At 47.1% G+C, this 18,336-nt stretch overlaps 1 long non-coding RNA gene and 1 pseudogene across 1 annotated transcript; both read left to right on the top strand.

Moving 5' to 3' along the window:
• Positions 1–2,599: 2,599 nt before the first annotated feature.
• LOC120976756 (uncharacterized) lies at positions 2,600–8,752 on the top strand. The gene is made up of 2 exons (XR_012205104.1): positions 2,600–4,398; positions 8,394–8,752. It is a non-coding gene; the product is annotated as an uncharacterized lncRNA (long non-coding RNA).
• Positions 8,753–9,492: 740 nt separating this feature from the next.
• LOC109771640 (uncharacterized) lies at positions 9,493–18,033 on the top strand (annotated as a pseudogene).
• The last annotated feature ends 303 nt before the right edge of the window (positions 18,034–18,336 follow it).

Genomic DNA, 18,336 nt, shown 5'->3' with positions numbered 1-18,336 from the left:
TAGCTACAAAACTCAACATCTCATAATTATCTACAAAACTAGGCATCTCATATATATCTAAAAAATATACAATCTACGTTTCACTAACAAGAATCATATAGTGTGGGGGGGGGGATCAAAGGTTCAACCTAATCTTGGGCAAACAAAGATCCAAACCAAGCAAATCAAAGGTTCCACCTAATCTTGGGCAAATCCATAAAAATGCAACGAATTAACGGAGGAAAAGAAAGGGAACGGAGGAGTTTACCTAGTAGGAGGGATTGGAGATCAAATCCGGGCCTCAAAACTTCAGATCTGAGAGGGGTGTGGGGGGGATCCGAAGGGGGCGCCGCCGCCGCCCTCTGTACAGAGAGCAACTTCCTCAGAGGGGGAAGAACTGCCTGGGAGGGGCTGGCCCGATGCGGCTTAAGTCAATGTGCAGCGCCCAATCCATAGGAGCTGCACTTTACACAGTGTGGCGCCCATGCCTTAGGCGCTGCACTGCTGTCTGTGGGGCCGCAAACTGGCCCAGGGCTGCCATGCTGGCTGGATGTGCGACACCTAAGGGAAGGGCGCTGCATAGTAGTGTGCGGCGCCTCGCTGTCGGGCGCCACACGAAAGGGTCAACAGAGTGAATTTTTTTGAAAGCAGGTCAGTTTGTGATTTGATTTCGCCCTCAGGTCAAATATGTGATTTCTGCCCCGCCAGCGCCAGTGGTCACATGCAGATGCAGTGCAGTCGGTGTGTGGTAGTACTACTACGTTGTCGTGTCGTTCCCTCCGCGCTCGTGGACTGACTCGTGGTTGATCGGTCGATGGGTTGTGCGGACGAGGGGTTTTCATGGAACACGCGCAAGTGCTTCTTCTTAATGTTGGTACTGATATATCGCCGGTTTAGTTAGTAAGAGCAGGGCGCAAACCTCTCGTCTTTACACATTGTTCCTTTCACAAGAGAAATAGAAAGCGCAGACATTTGAAACTATTTCAATAGCATGGGCAGCAGGCCTCTCGCGACCACGGCGACTCCACGCCTCTCGCTCGTCATTGTCGACACCTCCGTGGATCTAGCCGCTCCAACCACGCGGTATGCCTCCGCACCGGCGAGGTCTGCGAATGGCGACTGCGGCCGCACCCCCTTCCCCCCTCGGCTGCCCCTCCACATCCTCGAATCCTTCCCGGAGATGGTGAGACTGATCTCACCGGTTCCGCAGGGGATACTCATGGCGACCGGGGCTCGGGGGTGGGTGGAGCGGGCGACCAGGATCCGCGACGCCACCGCGGCGTGGATCCGGCGCATGCAGGAGTGGAAGGCGGCAGATCAGGCGGTGGCGATAGATCCGAGTGTGAAGTCCGCGGCGATGAGATGTGCAGAGAGTTGTCAGAGGAGAGCAGATCTGGAGCAGAGGATTCTGGCGAGGGTGATCTACGATGAGGCCACAGCGGAGGAAAGGGCAAGGATGCCTGCCTTCCCGCACTCCCCGTCGGCTGCGTTTGTTCTGTGGGCGAGGGCGGAGGCGAAATCAGAGGAATCCTGGAGGGCGCTGCGGTGGGAATGCTTGCTGGGAGTGATGACACCCGGTGCGCCACTGCAGCTCTCGTTCTCATCGCCGGAGACCAGTCGTGTTTGAGCCCATCTCCATTGGCGGATGCCGCCATTTCCTTCTTCAGTGAACTCCCCGCCGGTGGCCTTCATTCACTGGCTGAGGGGGGAGTGGCGCTCGAACGACCCGAGAAGGAAGGCGCGATGGATTTCCATGGTGGGATTGAGCTCAGACTGACCGCCGGAGACGAAGATAGTGGTTCCGTTGCCGTATCTGTAACCAAAGAGCTGAGGGGATCTGGGATGGACACAGACATAGTCTCTGATTATGGAGATCTTCGGATGAACAAGAGAATCACGTTTGATCCTGGGGTTGCTTATAAAACTCTGAAACTGGAGAGGAGTCTGTTTTAAAGGAAACAAAGACTAGGGGAAGATTTTGGGTACTTGAACAAATTGAGGATGAAGAGGTTGACTCTGCAACTGAAGATATAGAACATGGAAATCCTTATCTAGCCACTCTGGCAGATGCTTTTTCTTGTGCCAAACAAGTGAAGAAGATTGGCAAGAGAAAGGAGAAGATAGTGAAATGCAATGGACAGGCTGCCAAAAAAAGTTGCGACAGGGACAGAGTGCTTGAAGATGTAAACAGGCAAGTGAACTTCCCTTGTTGTATTGGGAATAATAGGAGACCATCTGCAAGATGTGGTTTGATCAAGGATGATCGATGGTATCAAATTAGCAGAGGAAGGAAAGTGGATTTAGGAAATGGAGCTGAACCCAATTGGATGCATTGGAGGTGTGTAAAGAGATTTGGGAATTCATCAGCACACAAACTGATTGATGCCCCTCTCTCAATACGACCTCCTGCATGTTGTGAGGGTGAAACAGGGGATGACTGTGAATTTTTGGGAGATTGTTTTATCTCAATTCGAACTCTGAAACGGACTGGGCTTAATAAAGAAACGGGCCAAATTAAAGGAGATTATGGGCTGGAGGGGGAAAAAGTAGGCCACAAAAGTAGAGAAAACTTTAGGCCTACAAGAAAAGGGGGTTATATACACCGAGTCCTGGCCTTGGGTGTTGAGACGACCCAATTCCTACAGTCTAGGGTTTCCCACTTGTGGTGTTCGCTCCCCTCCGCCGCCACGAATACCAGCAGCCCTCGATTCCCGGAGATGGCTGATCGTTTCGATCCAGGAAGAGGTGGCGGTGGAAGAGGTACTGAGAGAGGAAGTAACTGGAGACTGGTGATGAATTATGGAAGGGATGCACAATTTGATAGACAAGATTAGGGCTACCATGTCCGCCCTCGACCCCCCTTCAAAAAATTTCAAGGTAATCAATTTCAGAACCACTTTGCTAGAGAGAGCTTTGGCAATTGGAATCGTGAGGGTGGTGGCCGTGACATGCGTCAGTTTCAGTATAAGTCAACATTTCAGACCAATTTGCCTCCTACCGCTAGCAATTACCAGCAGAAGTCTAGCGCTGCAACAAAAAGTGGGGGAGGGGGTGACAGTGATATTCAGACATCCAAAGCAATCTATGCAGGGGGAGTTCTGAATGGTAATCAAGACGCTGCGGGAGGGGGGATGGAAAACAAACAACATGCAACTAACAAGATCATCTGTCACAAATGTGGAGAGAAGGGTCATAATTCCAAGGGGTGTGAAGCTAAAGTCAAATGTTCCATCACACACATAGCTGAATTATGTGCATGGCTGCATCAGAAAAAACCAGTGGCATCTTTGGTGGGGTTTGGAGGAGAAGGACTAGGCATTTTTGTGGCAGATCATGCAAAAGAGTTACCTGGGAATAATAATAATGATGCAGTAGCTTTGGTCAGGCTCAGAGATGACTGTGATTTGGAAATTGATTCAGAGGATCTTATCAATAGCTTGGCAAAAACTTACCCCTGGAGGTGGGATTGGAAAGCAAAGAAAGTGTCTGATGGAGTTTTCCTGCTAAATTTTCCATCTGTTGCAAGGATCAATGAGGCTGCCATTTATGACTGGGTCCCTCTGAAAGGTGGAAACATAATGATCAAAGTGAAAGTCTGGAATGATGATGCTATGGCTATTGGTAAACTAGCATTGATATGGGTCAGCGCTAAGGGGGTACCAAAAACAATGAAAAACTATCAGGGGCTTTGTGAGATTGGATCAATGATTGGATATGTGCAAATTGTTGACGTGGATTTGGTAAACATAAGTGGTTTGGTCAAGCTGAAGATTGCTGTGGTGGATCACACCAAAATCCCCAGATGGACTAAGCTGACAACTCCAAATCTCATGGTTTACAGAATTTTCTTTGAGGTGGAAGAGGTTTTAGATGAAGGATGGACCAAACTAGAAGATGAACTATCACAAGGATATGAGCAGTGGATGGATTTCCAACATGAGGAGGATGAAAACAGAGAGGCAAAGAAAGCAAAAAAGATGCAAATGTTGCAATCTGTGCAAGTACTAGAACCAGGATGGCACTAGCTAGAAGACAAAGAGGCTGTTATTAAAGAGCAAGAGGCTGCTGATAAGCTATTGTACAATAGGAATCTGGATATTCAGAAACTTAATAAAACTAATGAGGAGATAGGCTCTATATCAGTCAATGGAGAGGGAGAGAAAAGGGAGGATGATGAGATGCAAAAGGATGATTCATAGGAGAAAGCTAATGAGGAAGAACCTTCTCAGTCTGTGAGTCTTGGCACAAAACTTGGGATTGATGTTGTTGAAGGGGCAGAAATGGAAAACATCAAAGGAGGTGAAACCCAAGAGCTTCCAAGATACAGTGGGAGGATTGCCTTGAAGGACAGAGATGACATTCCTATACTGGATAGAGCTATGACTTTGGCCAGAGCCAAAAATCTAGCTCTATCTGAAGGTATGTCTGAAACTGCTAGCACTTCTTAACTTGAAAATATTGAGTTGATTGATGTGGCAAATTTGATAGGAATAGATTTGGGGCTACTATAGATATGGTGGAACATAACCTGAACTTGATACAAACTTTAGAACAGGCCAGGAAAGAAATTTATCTAGCAAGCTTCAGGGAAACTAAAAATGCTCAGGAAGAAGAACATGTGTTGGAACCTGAAGATGTTAATAACATTTTTCTGGACCTGTTGTTATTACGTAAAAATGAGGATGATGAACAGGTAGACATAAGAATGGAAAATGTATTGGGAAATGTGAGGGAGGGTCTGAAAGCAAATAGCACTTCTTTTGAGGCTATTGCAGTTACCCCGGTGAAAACTGTGTTGAGGAGGAAGAAAAAAGGAAAAATTAAGTAATTTTTTTCCCACATAAACTTCCTTACCCTCTGCCTTCTGACACAAAAAAATGAGGGGCTTGATTTGGAACTGTAGGGGAATTAGAGATAAGAATGAGAAGGATTTTATTAAAGAACAAATTACTATGAACAACCTTGATTTTGTGGGTGTCCAAGAAACAATCAAAGGTGAATTCACCTCATTGGAGTTGTCGGCGTTGAGTACCCAGGAAGATTTTGGTTGGGATTTTTTACCTTCTAGAGGAAGGTCTGGTGGAATTTTAGTAGGTATTAATAAAACTACTTTAGCTAAAAGAGAGGTTGAGTTTGGTGAATATTTTGTTAGAGTTAATGTCAGTAATGTTAGTGATGGTTTTACTTGGAACTTAGTAGTAGTTCATGGTGATGCACAACCTTCGGGCAAACCTAAATTCCTAGTGGAACTGGTGCATATTTTTAAGAAATCCAAAAATCCCTTGCTGGTTGCAGGAGATTTTAACCTAACTAGGAAAAGTAGTGACAAGAATAAACCTGGAGGCTATAACAAATGGAGTTTACTTTTTAACTCCATCATTACTTTTGGGGAAATGCTGGAGCTACCTTTGGTGGGAAGGAAATACACTTGGTCTAACAATCATGAGGACCCCACTTACGCATTGTTAGATAGTGTTGATCTCACCTGCCTGGTAGAAAATTTTTCCCTCAGTACACATAGATACGCTGGACTGGGGATTATCGGATCATACACCGTTGATTATTAGAACTGGGGAACTGCAACCGAAACCTTACATTTTCAAATTTGAAAATTGCTGGTTTCAGAGGGTAGACCTGGATAAAATAGTTGAAAAGGTGCGGAATAAGGAATACCCTGGTATCTCTTTCCTTGATAAATTTCACAATAAGATGAAAGAATTGAGGAAAGCGCTGAAGGGGTGGAACCTCTACTTTGAAGCTAACATGAGGACATAGAAAAAAGGATTGCTCGAAGAAATTGACAGGCTAGATAAGTTAGAAGAAGATGAGGTGTTGAATAGCTATGACAGAGAATATAAGAAAACTTACCGTGATGAATTGTATTTTTTTTAAAGAGGATGAAATTAAATGGTTGCAAAGGTCCCATGATACTGAGTTGCTGGAAGGAGATTCAAATACTAGATACTATCACATTAAAGCTAATGGCAGATTGAGGAAAAATAGGATTATTAAATTGCAGCAAGATGAAGGGGTGATTGAGGGGCAAGATAATCTGAAAAATTATACTACTAATTTATATAAGAAATTGTTTTGTGAACCAGAAAATAATGCTCTTAAAATAGACTCTAGTGGGGTGGAAACACTCACTGAGAAGGAGCAAAACTTTCTCACAAAAAAGTTTACAATGGAGGAGTTGAAGAAGGCCGTGTTTGGAATGGAAAAAAATAAAGCTGCTGGACCGGATGGTTTTAGTATTGAATTTTATCAACATTATTGGGAATTGGTGAAAAGTGATCTATTCAGATTGCTTGAGGAATTTTATTCTCATAATCAAGATCTGGAGAGACTAAATTATGGGGTTATTTCCCTCATTCCGAAAGGAAGTGATGCTGGTAGAATTCAGTAATATAGACCAATTTGCTTGCTGAATGTGGTTTTAATTTTTTTTACAAAAATCTTAGTTAACAGAATTGTGCTTGTTATTTCTGGGATAATTAGGGCATCTCAAACTGCTTTTATCCAGGGGAGATACATACTAGAGGGTGTGTGATGCTACATGAAACTCTGAATTCTATGCATAAAGAAAAGAAATCGGGGGTACTTTTTAAGATTGATTTTGAAAAAGCCTTTGACAAAGTTAAATGGCCTTTTCTTCTTCATATTCTTGAGATGAAAAAATTCCCAGGTAGAATGATTAATTGGGTGATGAAGACAGTTACTGGAGGGAAGGTAGCTAGTAAGGTTAATGGAGAAATTGGCTCCTATTTCAAAACCCATCAAGGACTACGACAAGGAGACTCAATATCTCCTTTGTTGTTTGATCTAGCGGTAGATATACTCGCAATTTCATTTGACAGAGCTGTAGGAAAAAATTTGGTTAGTGGTCTTGCTAAAAATCACAAAGAAAATGATGTGTCTATTTTGCAATATGAAGATGACACTATCATTATTTTTCAGGATGATTTGGTGCAAGCAAAAAATGTGAAAGGATTCTGAACCTTTTTGAGATTATGTCTGGTTTGAAAATTAATTTTCATAAGAGTGAAGTGATCTGTGTTGGGGTGGATGAAGACAGAATTAAACAATTTGAAGAAATCTTAACTTGTAGAAAAGGAAAGCTTCCCTTTAAATATTTGGGGATTCCTTTGGACGAGAAAAGATTGAAAGGAACTGATTGGAACCCTTCTATTTCCAAATTGGAGAAAAGACTAGGGAGTTGGCTAGGTAGGCTTTTAAATATTGCTGGAAGAACCACTTTAATAAATTCTTCCCTCACTAGTCTAATCCTTTACATGCTCTCCTTTTATGAGGTTCCTAAGGGGGTTAAAAAGAAAATGGATAGACCAAGGGCAAGTTTTTTATGGAGTGGAGAGGAAGATAAACATAAATACCACCTAGTTGCTTGGGAGAGAGTTTGTAGACCCAAAACACTGGGTGGCCTAGGGATTCTGGACCTTGATTAAATGAATATTGCCTTACTATCCAATTGGCTTTGGAAACTTTTCAATGAAAAAGGTTTATGGCAAAACGTCTTATGGGACAAATATATTGGGAAAAACACTTTTGGACAGGTGCAAAAAAAAGCAGGAGACTCACACTTCTCGGAGGGTGTGATGAAATGCAAATCTGTTTTTGGCATGTTGCAAATTTATTATAGGGAATGGTGAGAAAACGAGATTGTGGGAAGATAATTGGACTGGAAGCAAGAGCTTAGCAGTCACTTTCCATGAACTCTATAATGTTTCTCTAGACCAACATATCGCTGTAGCTGACGCTTTGTCTTCTCATCTCACCTCGCTGAAATTCAGGAGGAATTTGGTGGGGGATAAGGCAAGTCAATGGCAAGATCTACTGAAAATGTGTGGAGAAGTCGTCCTGAATAAAGAAGATGATAAGCTTTTCTGGATCCCAGAGGGATTGGGAGAATATAGCGTTAGATCTTTTTATTCGGTGTTACAAGTTGGGGAAAAATGTCCAAATAGATTCTTATGGAAAGTTAAAATACCCCCTAGAATTAAACATTCATCTGGCTAGTTACCAAAAAAAGTATCTTAACCAGGGATGTTCTACTTCATAGGGGCGAAAAATGTGAGAAACAATGCCTTTTTTGTGGTAAAAATGAATCTATTAACCATCTTTTTTTCCAATGCCCCCTGGCCAGATATATGTGGAGTATGGTAAGCCACATAATAGGGATTCAATGTGATTTTTACAATGTGGAAACATGCTTGAATGTTTGGCTGGGAAATTTTGGAAAGAAGAAAAAGAAAGTAATTTTTGTAGGGGTAGCGGCTTTGATTTGGAGCATCTGGAAGACTAGAAATTTAGCTTGTTTTCGACATATCTGGCCTGCTGATCCTAGTGTGGTTATGTATAAGATGGTGCATTGGATTAATGATTGGAGTGTTTTGCAGGGGAGGGAGGACGCAAAACTGGAGCTGCAACAGGGCGCAAAGCTGCTGGAGCGAGTCGCGAGTGACATCTTCCAGGCGCGAAGGAGCTGGGCATCTTGGGTTCCGAGGATCGAAGATTGAATCAAAATTAGTGGACTATAGAGAGTTTTGCTTGCTTAGATGTTTTGTTCAGGCTGTGTCTGGTCTAGCTGAGTTCCTTGTGGGTGATGCTCACATAGGAACCTTTTCTCCTTAAAGCCTTGCCATCCTTGTATACAAGAGAGGGCATGGGCGAAGTTTTGGAAACACAAAAACATGTGTGCGGCTGTTGGTCTGCATTTCTGGTTGGAATTGACAGATATTTGGTTTCGTTAATGAAATCGAGGGGATCCCCCTTTCTTTCAGAAAAAAGTTAGTAAGAGCAACTTTAACAAGGCGACCCATTTCGTCCTCTGGCGTCCGTTTGGATCGGCGCGGACACAAAATTCGGCCCAACGCGTCGACCCAAACGGATGTGCGTCCGCTTGGCGTCCGTCTGCCGACCCATTTCTGGCCTATTTTTGAGCCGGATTTGCGTCGGCGATGACACGAGACGGACGCGCGCGCGCCTTCTCCTCCCCCAGGCCCGCTGGTCGGTGGCAGCCTTCACCATTTTCCTTCATTTTCCTCAAAACCCCTCCCGACCGCGTGCGCTCCCCCTCCCCCCGCCATGGACGACGACCTCGATGCCGCGGCCTGCCTCGCCTCGTCCGGCATGACAACCGCCCCCTCCGGCAAAGCCAAACCTCGCGCCCCCCGCAAGACAGCCGCCACGCCCAAGCCGAAGAAGACGCTGACGCCCGAACAACGGGCAAGGGAGTCGGCCAAGAGGAAGGGCCGAAGGCACGCGGCGGACGCGAGGGATGAAGCCATCGCGGCGGCCGTCGTCGCCGCCGCCGCGCAGCAGGAGGTCACCAACGCCCGCTTCGCGGCGACAACAAGGGAGGCGATGTACATGCTAGGGTTAAACCCTATCCAGCACGACCTCGTCAACGCCGTTGTGGCCGCGGCCAACACCGACTCATCCGCGTTCCCTCGGATGGTGCTGCACAATTCGTCCCGCGCGTCGGCTTGCACCTCAATGCCCGGCTTCCACGTCTACCCGCAGGCCTCCCGCCTCTCCGGGGAGTGCTCGCCCGAGGTGAGGGTGGTGGCGCCTTCCACGCCCGCGCCTGCGCCCATCGACCTGAATGCCATACCGGTCGCCGGTGGCTCGTCATCCGGAGGCGCGAGGAAACGCGCGCGGCAGATGCCAGCCGGCGTGCTGCCGGGCGCACGCAACCTGTTCGACGGAATGCCGGCCTCCGACAATGACGACTACATGCAGAACATGATCTTCGAGGGTGGTGCGCCGGCCGCTGGCTACGATCTGGGTGAGACACAAAGCCAGGACGGCTGAGGGGCGTTCACGCCGTCCACCTTTGATGAAGATCAGGCGGCCTTCATGCGTGATCAGGTCGGCCTGGACCTGGAGGGCTTCCCACTCGACCATGAGTTTCCGGAGGACTACGGGCAAGAGGAAGAGGACGAGTGCGACATCGAAGGGGAGTCTTTGTTCAAGGACGAGCTCGCCAACCAAACCGCCGGGGCGAAGCCGAAGCGCAAGAGCAAGCGGGCCAAGGCATACACGGCGGCCGAGGACAAGCTTCTTTGTGAGTGTCGGAGAGACATTGGGCAAGACCCCAAGACGGGCGCCGAACAAAAGCATTCAACTTTTTGGATTCGTGTCCACCGTGAGTTCCATGAGCGCAAGAAGTTTCCGCCGTACCAAATAGTAAGCACGCGCGGGTGGGTGTCCATTTCGAAGCGATGGAGGGTGATCCAACAAGAATGCAACAAGTTTTGTGCCACTCTTGAGAGCGTCAAGGCCCGCCTCTTTTGTGTCATCAAGTTTATAGTTGCGTGTTCATTTGCATACCATTTGCCAATATGCTTGCATGAAATACATTTGGAGGCATTTCAAGCTTTGGAGGCATTCAAGGTACAACACAATGGCAAGTGTTTCAGCCTCTCCCATTGCTTTAGGGTCATCAAAGACGAGGAGAAGTTCAAGGCGCAATATGCCGCGCTCAAGTCGCGTGGGGGGCATGATGAGCAAGAAGGACTCAAGGGAGGAGGAGCGCCGGCGTTACAAAGAAGAGAAAATGAACGCCTTCACAAAGAAGGAGGCTTGAGATGGACGCGGAGAAGCAAGCCAAGATGCTTGAGATGGAGGCGGAGAAGCAAGCCAAGATGCTAGAGATCGTGGCCGCCAAAGCCAAGACCAAGGTGAAAGAAGTGGCTCTCGCGAGCATGATGACCGGGGTGGAGATCATGAAGGTGGATCTCAACACCGTGTCGCCAAGGAAGAGGCTGTGATTTGAGAAGATGCAGGCCGACATGCTCAAGTTCGACGACGAATGATCTACGGCGGCGAGCGCCATCCTTCTTTTTTATGCCGGCAGGTATGCGGGCATGACCACGGGGCCCGCGATGGCGTGGTCGAACTCAAGTCACACTCTTTTTTGTGTGCCGGCATGTTTGCCGGCCGCTGGCGAGTGCGCCAGCATAAACAGTGTGGTGATATTTTGAAGCCGGTATTGTATATCGGCGTTGGCATGGTGTCGGCATGAGACATGGCCGCTGGCATAATCTATGGCCGCGGACCTTTTTTAAAATTATGTGCGGACATGAAATGAGTCGGCGCGTTGGCGCACTGCCTATCCAAATATAAAACAGGACGGACGTCGAAGGGGCGGCCGACCCAAACGGACAAAAAAAAGATAAAAACGCCGTCCGTTTGGGTCGGTGCGTTGGAGTTGCTCTAATACGGCCGGCCTTGTTTGCAATCTCTGCTGCAACCTGCAATGCGTATGGAGTACAGGAGGAGGGCCGCTATTCCAAGTCAACCCTGCGCTTCTGCGAATGTTTATTGAGACAGAGAGATAGAGTGAGAGACCGGGCTGACCGTGGCTCGGATTTCGGCGTCTATTGGGTCATTTTCCGTGGGTCTTCCTTCACGGGCACCCGCAGCATGGGTGTTTCGCACGAAAGCCCTTGTCGTTTCTGAATTCTCAACTGCCATGCGAACGTGAGGGTGATTTGCTAGGAAGACCAAATAAATAAATCAAGCATACCACCTGGCATACATTTCGGACCTACACACTGCCGCATGGAGTGGGAGCGTTCATCGCTTGTTAATTAATCAGACTGCAAATGACTTCAGTGTAAAATCTACTACCACTAGTGTGCTCGTCGTCTATAAGACTAGACTAGAACCTCGCTAGTACTAGCTAGATTCTGTGTGATGACAGCTTGACACCAACGATGCTTCAGGCAGGACAAATAAGTCTGCTAGTCAAAGTCAATAAGTCCGCTATATTATCTCTTGAATATTCGCCTAGATTCTGTGCTCAGCTCCACAAATATTAGCGTCCGTCCTGTTTGAAGCTAGGTCGCACAGACTTTGCCCACCAAAGCGTGGAAAAGAGTTCGAAAAGCAAGTTGCACCAATCATACTTCATTGCAGACATATATACTTTTTGAGTGACATATAAGGTCTCCTGTAAATGTAAAAGTAAACGTTTGAAGGGGTTCGAAAGCGGGCTGGAAAAAAGCTGGATCAAGGAAGGCACCGGCGGGATCAACACTATGCCTCGTTTTTTTTTTTGAAACAAACACTATGCCTCGTGAATCTCTACCAGAACTGGAATTGGAGAACAACATATACTTTAGATGCTTCCGCATTTCTTTCTTCGAAAGGTGTTTAAACTCGTACTGTCGGTTTCTCATTACTCCGTAGGAGAGTATGTAGTCAAGAGTATCTCCAATAGAAAAATGACCAAAACTACTGTCTAGACAACAACTCTCTTGCACGATCCTCGAACGATTCTTAATTCAGCAGCAGTGCTGTGCTTTGTCCCACGCATGTATGGTTGGATCCCAAGCATGGTGCAAGAATCGACTAAAAAGCGTAGTGTGTATAGCAGGGTCCAAAAATGATCACTTCATAATTTTTGGGAAGGCAAAACAGAGAATACAATTAGTTGATAGATTTGGGTTAAATTAAACTACTCTCTTTGTCTTCAAATAAATGTCTCAGCTTTAATACAAAAGTGAAACACTTATTTTGAGACGGAGCAAGTCCATAAGTCGAGATCGCCGCCTAAGATATCTATACTCCTTGCAGCAAAGTGGGAGTTGTGAATTCGACAAATCTTAGCCCGATTTTTCCTTCAGCCCTTGCCGAACGAGGAAGCAATGCAGAGAGATGTTTAATCGCCAAGTAGTGCTGCCCAAGTTGTTAATCCGCTGCGTGGCTCTTGATGTTCACGCAAAGGTGTGTGACAAAACAGCAGGCCACATGTGCTCGAGCACACACTAGCTATTACTACTACTACTCCACTTGGAAAACAGAAACGGAGCTAGACGGATAAACTTGACAGCCACATGCATGGGCCTGCGACGCCATTGGCAGCTTTGGACCCTAGTCAAAACTTCACAGTCACAGGCCATCGATCGGTCGACAGCATATGCGTGCGTGTTTTTTTAAGCCTGTACCGTAGAACAATTGTTCTACGGTTAATTATATTAATAAAAGTAAATATTTACAAAGTCTCTCCTCTCAAAATAACAAAAAGACTAAATTACCCAATACCAGCTCTAGGCAGCATCATGAAAAATCATAAATGAGAATCAATCCAGGATTGTAACTGTTGTGCCTTTGCTGCTTTAGCTCTGTGAATAGTAGTCTTCAGCGTTTCTTTCAAATAGTGCATCCAACTCATGGTATGTGGCGCTTCATTTCTAAAGATTTTATCATTTCTAACGGACCAGGTGCTCCAGCAACCTGCAATGATGATGTCTAGTGCCAAATTATGTGGTATCTCAAGGAGTCTGATGTGGATCTCATCGTAATTTGTGATGCCTCTAACTCTATTAGGCGTGATCTTATCCCAACAGTCATTGGTGAAATTGCAAACCCAAAATAGATGAATAAGTGTTTCTTCAGTTTGATCGTGGCATAGGGCACAGTGGTAGTCTGGCAGATACATGGACCTTCTGAGTAGGAGATTTTCGGTGTTAATTCTATCATGTAGTAACAGCCAAAAGAAGAATTTGTATCTCAGCCGAACTGCACATTTCCAGAGTGATTCCAAAATATTGTGTGCAGAACTGGCCCCCATAAGGGCTTTATACATCTTGATTGCCGAATAACTCCTCTGATTACCTTTGCATATCCATTTATCTTTCTCATTTGAGTGTGCTCTATTTTGCAAAATTGACTGGAGTAGCAGTAGTTGTTGGTATGCTTGTGTTGAGAGGGGCAGTTGAAACATATCTTCCATGTTATCTTGAGCAATGGCCTCTTGAAGTGTGATTTTTGTGTCATGGCAGAAGGAAAAAAGGTGTGGGTAGCTAATTGAGAGTTCTTGTCGTTGCCATTTATCCCTCTAAAAGTCAATTGTATCACCTTGACTTGGTATGCATAGTGCAAGCCTCTTGTAAGTTGGCAGAAGTTTGAGAATAGCTTTCCACCAAAAAGAACCTACATTTCTGATATCTGGTAGATGTTGGCTGTAATATGATTCTCAAATGATTTTGACTCATGGGATGTCTTCCTTATTCAAGAATTTGTGCAGAAATCATAAGGAGTGCCTGGTTGTGGATTCCAGCATCAAGTATTCCAATGCCTCCATGTGATTTTGGCTGACAAGCTTTCTCACATGCAATCATAGCCATCCCCTTGTCACCGGAACCATATTTCCTCCAAAGACAGTGTTTCAGCTATGAGTTAATTTGGTTGAGCACTGTTATTGGGATCATTAGTATGGACATGTAGAAGATTGGCATGCTTGAAAATATTGATTTGACCAAGGTGAGCTTATCCCCAGTAGAGAGCAGGGTGTTACATCCTGATAGCCTGGTGGCAACCCTTTTCGGCAAGGGGGAGAAGTCCTCCACTTTGGGCTTAGAATGGCATAAAGGAAGTCCCAGTTATTTGATGGGTCGTTGTCCAATTTGGCAGCCTAGCAAGTTCGATAAGGTAGTCATCATCTCGTGTGTTTATAGCAAGCAGGGTGGATTTGGAATAGTTGACCTTGAGCCCAGTGTAAGTAGCATAGTGGATCAGCAGATTTTTCAAGTGTGTGAGTTGGGTAGGAGCAGCCGGTAAAACCAAGAGGGTATCATCAGCGTATTGAATGGCTGGAAAGTCAAGGCATGATTTGTTGGAAATATGCCCTAGAGGCAATAATAAATGGTTATTATTATATTTCTTTGTTCATGGTAATTGTCTATTATTCATGCTATAATTGTATTGTCCGGAAATCGTAATACATGTGTGAATACATAGACCACAACCTGTCCCTAGTAAGCCTCTAGTTGACTAGCTCGTTGATCAACAGATAGTCATGGTTTCCTGACTATGGACATTGGATGTCATTGATAACGGGATCACATCCTTAGGAGAATGATGTGATGGACAAGACCCAACTTAAGCATAGCATAAAAGATCGTGTAGTTTCGTTTGCTAGAGCTTTTCCAATGTCAAGTATCTTTTCCTTAGACCATGAGATCGTGCAACTCCCGGATACCGTAGGAGTGCTTTGGGTGTGCCAAACGTCACAACGTAACTGGGTGACTATAAAGGTGCATTACGGGTATCTCCGAAAGTGTCTGTTGGGTTGGCACGGATCGAGACTGGGATTTGTCACTCCGTGTGACGGAGAGGTATCTCTGGGCCCACTCGGTAATGCATCATCATAATGAGCTCAATGTGACTAAGGCGTTAGTCACGGGATCATGCATTGCAGTACGAGTAAAGAGACTTGCCGGTAACGAGATTTAACAAGGTATTGGGATACCGACGATCGAATCTCGGGCAAGTAACATACCGATTGACAAAGGGAATTGCATACGGATTGATTGAATCCTCGACACCGTGGTTCATCCGATGATATCATCGTGGAACATGTGGGAGCCAACATGGGTATCCAGATCCCGCTGTTGGTTATTGACCGGAGAGGCGTCTCGGTCATGTCTGCATGTCTCCCGAACCCGTAGGGTCTACACACTTAAGGTCCGGTGATGCTAGGGTTGTAGAGATATATGTATGCGGAAACCCGAAAGTTGTTCGGAGTCCCGGATGAGATCCCGGACGTCACGAGAGGTTCCGGAATGGTTCGGAGGTAAGGATTTATATATGGGAAGTCTTATTTTGGTCGCCGGAAAAGTTTCGCGCTTTATCGGTATTGTACCGGGAGTGCCGAAAGGGGTCCGAGGGTCCACCAAGGGGGTCCACCAGCCCCGGGGGGGCCACATGGGCTGTAAGGGGTGCGCCTTGGCCTATATGGGCCAAGGGCACCAGCCCCAAGAGGCCCATGCGCAAGAGATAAGAAAAAAGGGAGAGTCCTAAAGGGGGAAGGCACCTCCGAGGTGCCTTGGGGGGGAAGGACTCCCCCCTGGCCGCACCCTTCCTTGGAGGAAGGGGCAAGGCTGCGCCCCCCCTCTCCCTTGGCCCTATATATAGTGGGGGGGAAGGGAGGGCAGCAACATCTAAGCCTTGGGCGCCTCCCTCCTCCCCTGCAACACCTCTCTCTCTCTCGCAGAAGCTTGGCGAAGCCCTGCCGGAGACCCGCTACATCCACCACCACGCCGTCGTGCTGTTGGATCTCCATCAACCTCTCCTCCCCCTTGCTGGATCAAGAAGGAGGAGACGTCGCTGCACCGTACGTATGTTGAACGCGGAGGTGCCGTACGTTCGGCACTCGGTCATCGGTGATTTGGATCACGGCGAGTACGACTCCGTCATCCACGTTCATTGGAACGCTTCCGGTCGCGATCTACAAGGGTATGTAGATGCACTCCTTTCCCCTCGTTGCTAGTAGACTCCATAGATGCATCTTGGTGAGCGTAGGAAAATTTTAAATTATGCTACGATTCCCAACATGATTGGTGCCTCAGTGGGGATTCAATCAGGTGATTTGACATGGCTTGAGCATTGTTTGCAGAAGATCAGCTGCCAGCACGAATATCAGGGGGGATAGAGGTTCACCCTGTCTGACACCCTGTTTGCATAGAAACTGCTTACGAGGCACACCATTGAGCAGGACTGAGAAAAAACTTGTGTTGTAAATTTGCTTAATCCAATTGATCCATCTGTTCCCAAAGCCTCTGGCAGCCAATATTTCAAAGATGGTGTCATGATTCAGAAGGTCAAAAGCTTTTTCAAAGTCTAGCTTTAGCAGCACAATTTCTTTTTTGGATTGGAAGCATTAGTAAATGTATTCATACGACCAGGCAAGACAATCTTGGATGCATCTGTTCTTCAAGAATCCATATTGATTCTTATGGACCAAGTGGAGCATAAGCTTTCGCAATCCGTTAGCTAGAAGCTTGGTTATGATTTTTAGGGTGCTGTTGAGCAAAGAGATGGGCCTGAAGTCTCCTGGTTTAATAGCAGCATCTTTTTTGGGGATCAATATCCTTCTACTAGCAGAACAAAATTATTTAATTTTCAATTTTAAAAGGATCCAGCTTGCAACACATCAAAAGCACACTTGGTCAAGTGGTTAGAGCATCTACAGCCGGACCCCTCAAACCCGTCTCAAACGCCCGGACAGGCTGCCCACTCACTGCCCGGTCACAATTTTTTGACCTAGACGGGCCACTCAAACGACCCTCAAACGCACGGGCTGACCGGTACCCCCCATATCCGGCCCAAATATGGGGCGGATATGGGGTCGTCTGGGCACGCCCGACACGTCAGACCCGACAGCCGGAGCCCACTCCAAATTGCACCAAATCAACCAAACCCTCCCTCCTTCTCCCGCCGCCCTCCAACCATTCCCGCGCCCAGACCCTCGACGGACTCCATCCTTGCTCCCAATCCTCACCTCCGGTCCTAATCCACCACCGGACATGTTGTCCAGCCCGACCCACACCGCCGTCGCGACGGAGACGCAGTCCGCCTCGTCTGTGGGAGGCGCGGTGTCATCAGCGGCGACTTGCAAGGCAGAGAACGTCGCTTGCAAGTTGCGGCGACGCCGGCAGTGAGAGAGGGAGGCGGCGGCTGCGGTGCAGGGTGGTTCAGACGTGGTGGAGCAGCCGTCTCCTCCGCCGCGCCCGGATACCCGTACCCCTTCCCTCCGAGCACCTACGCGGATTACGTTGTCCGCCCCCTTTGGGACGCAGGGTGATCCGAGCGCCGGCTGGGCCATTCCGGAGAGTTTTCTGCCGGCGGTCGACGTGTCTAACACGCCGCAGCTCGTTCGGGCGCGGATGAGCACGGGCTCCAGCAGTGCCTGGGCTGCCTCAACATGTTCGACAAAATGACCGAACAAGAGTCAATACGTTTTCTTTACTCTTGTCCGATCATATTTTAGCATAGACCACTAGTTCATTTGCTCATGATGAATGCTTGCAAATTTGAATCATGTAGGAGGCGTTCTTGTCGAACTTGATTAATCACAATGAAGAACAACCGATCAAAATGGAGTATGAATTGGAGGCCACCACCGCATTTGAAGTTGGGACAACATCCGATTCTAATCCGAGCAAGAGGAAGAAGAAGACCAAGACGCCGAAGGCAAGAGGTACGGCATTCTCAAGATTTAAGGACATCTTGTTGGTCAAATCTTGACTGACCACAACAATGAATGTAATATGCGGCACTGATATGCGGCAGCACCGGGGAAGAGAGAAAACTCTTCATTGATCGCAAGTTGCGGTCGAGCACCAACAGCCCCGCCCCCACGGACCCCGTGGACCAGTCATCGCCGCCCGTGCAAAAGGCAGTGAGACTCTTCGGCGTTGACCTTCTCATGGCGCCGGCGCCGGAGCCGGGGGTGCAAGAGGGCCAGAGACTTGGTGAAGTCGCCGCCGGCTCCGAAAGTGGCGCTCAAGAAGCAATCCATAGAGCTGGCGCTAGCGTAGGGTTGGAACT

Source organism: Aegilops tauschii, chromosome 3, assembly GCF_002575655.3.
Source record: "Aegilops tauschii subsp. strangulata cultivar AL8/78 chromosome 3, Aet v6.0, whole genome shotgun sequence".
NCBI classification, from domain to species: domain Eukaryota; kingdom Viridiplantae; phylum Streptophyta; class Magnoliopsida; order Poales; family Poaceae; genus Aegilops; species Aegilops tauschii.
Note: the sequence above shows the minus strand (reverse complement) of the source record. Positions and strands in the feature narration are given on the sequence as shown.